The following is a 2,459-nucleotide window of genomic DNA, read 5'->3' as shown; positions in this document are numbered from 1 at the left end:
GTGGGCTGGATGATGGACTGGAGCATCCCCTTCACATCCTGAATCTTCGCTCCGGGCAGGCAGTAGACCTCCCGTGCTGAGGGATCCTGGCGACAGATGGGGCCCTCCGTACCTTTGGGCATACCAGATCCATATTTTCTTGCATGCAAAACATCCCAAATATAACATGCACTCTGTTTTAGAACAGTAACATGAAGGAAAAAGGTCTTACCTTAATTAAGTAACTAAGTAGCAGCAGGTGGGGAAAAGACGGGGGGTGGGTAGGAGGTTTCCTCTGAAATTTTCCAGACAGCATCTGGGAAGTTGCTGCGCAGCAGCACAGCTGGAAGGAGCAGCCACTCTTGTCTCCCCACTCCTTCATGAATGTGTAAACAGAAGCAGCCTGTAGCTATGGGGTGATCTGAGGCAGACACTCACTTGCAGTCTGGGGCTGCACGCTTCTCTTTCTGCCACTGTCTCTTTGGCTGTGCAGGTGCAGGTCCTGGGGAGAGGCAGGTAGTGGCAGCTGTTGTTTGGCTCCAATCACTTCCCCTGCAAACCTTTCTTTTCTCCTGGCGCAGGCGTGGGCCAGGTCTGGGCATGGAATGACCCTGCATGTGTACTGTATCTGGGTCTGGGGCTCTGCACTGTGCTGGGTCAGGGGCCATATGATGGATATGACCTGACGTGGTGGGACTCGATCCATGTGCCATTTCTGACCTCGTACATGGCATGTGACCCCAGACCCAGTGTGTTGGGTCCAACCTCACATGCTGGCTTTAGAGCTACATGCCAAGTCCAGGACCAGGTACTGCCTCTGCAGCCACGTGCTGGGTCTGACCCAGCACATGGTCCCAGACATGACATGCTAGGCCTGACCTGTCCCTTAAGTTCAGAGCTATGTTAGTGGCCATGGCTCCCAAAGCCATGGTAATTAACACTGCTACTGCTCCTCCCCGCACCAAATTTCTGGGTTTGTGAGGGTCCCTTTTCCTTGCATACAGTGAGCATTCCAATTTCCTTTAGCTGGTTTTGGAGAAAAAGGTGTGGTTATATGCTTTGATTGACATCTGTAGCTGGCCAGTGTCTGTGATCTGTCCCTGAGGTCCCTTCCAATCCCAGTGCTCTGAGGGTGGAACAGCAGCCTGCTGTCATCCTGTGCAAAGGTCCAGGGGTCCATACCCCCTGGGAGGAGTCTGGTGTAGGCCCCCAGATCTCTGTACAGGATGCCGGCATGCTGCTGCTGCCGGCAAGTGATACAAGTTTTGCTTTTAACAATTTGAGGTGTAGTTTCACAAAGTCCCCTGCACCTATCTCCTTGAAAATTGGCAGGTTTCATGCCCTTAGAAGGGGCTACTATCTCTGCAATTTTCATTTGAATCAGGAAAGAAATGACAAAATTATAGGCAGTTTTGTGATTCCCATTGTAGCCTATGGCCGAAACACCATCAAAACTCTGAAACAGATTCAGGCGAATTGAAATGGGACCGTGAACTGAAACACTGAAATGAATCACTGTCCCTCTGAAACGCTAAATCTGAAACTGAAATGAAACATAGCCATTTCACGCAGCCCTAGTACAAAGTGCTTTTATTTATTTTTATTTCAGTAGTTATCATAATCTTGGAAGGAACAGAATAGTAACTCAGACCATGTAGTGCACGGGGAGGTAGCAGAACATCATGGACAAGACAAAGTCCTCTCAAGCATGTTTCCTTGAAAAATTGCTTTTTAATTGATAATTGAGTTATCATGCTCCTTTTTCTGGCTGCCAGTTGGTGCTTTTAGACTTCTGGTATTGGCTTTGTGACCAAAGCAAAAACGGCTTTTGCATCAAAATAGCAGTTTTACAGTTGTTTCAGTTTGGGTATCTAGGACCCAAATATTTATCTTCTAAATATTCTTCTTAATATTTTTGTTATGTAGACTCCCCAGTCTTCCTTTTATCATGAGATGTGAGGAGACAGTAATGGTAAAAGAAAATACTTTAGAATGAGACCTCTTGCATTCTTTGGTTGTGAACTTGAAAAGGCAAGTGAAGTGAGTTACAGAAAATATTGATGGAAAGACCTAAGGTTACTTGGGGTGTGGATAGATGTACATGAATAATACATGAATGTCATTAGTTGCACCAGTATTGAGATAGTACAGATGTGCAGCTCATGCAGTAAGTAGTCCATATAGTCCCTCACCAGGTGACAGGGGAGCAAGTAACCTGTTGATCCCACAAGCTAAGTATAGGGAAAGTTAAACATTTGAGGAAGTTAAACTGGGTTCAAAATGGCCTTCCAATTTAAACTTAGCTCATCCTGGTGCCAACCTTACACTTACAGACTCGGTCTCAGTGACTGACATCCTTACACTTAACTTCTGTACAGTTACAGGTACAGAAGTTCCATGCACACAAACTGGTCTAAAAATTGCAGACTCCAGTTTAAGATAAACTTATGTAATATCAGAATCCAGTTTAAGATCTATGT

The 2,459-nt window shown here is 45.9% G+C and overlaps 1 protein-coding gene across 5 annotated transcripts in view; it reads left to right on the top strand.

Moving 5' to 3' along the window:
* DENND4C (DENN domain containing 4C) overlaps positions 1-2,459 on the top strand; it is a 185,910-nt gene that overhangs the window by 153,608 nt on the left and 29,843 nt on the right. The window lies entirely within an intron of this gene.

This window comes from Crocodylus porosus, unplaced genomic scaffold (assembly GCF_001723895.1).
Source record: "Crocodylus porosus isolate Cpor-Errol unplaced genomic scaffold, CroPor_comp1, whole genome shotgun sequence".
In the NCBI taxonomy this organism is placed as follows: domain Eukaryota; kingdom Metazoa; phylum Chordata; order Crocodylia; family Crocodylidae; genus Crocodylus; species Crocodylus porosus.
This window is presented reverse-complemented; position numbering and strand designations above follow the sequence as displayed.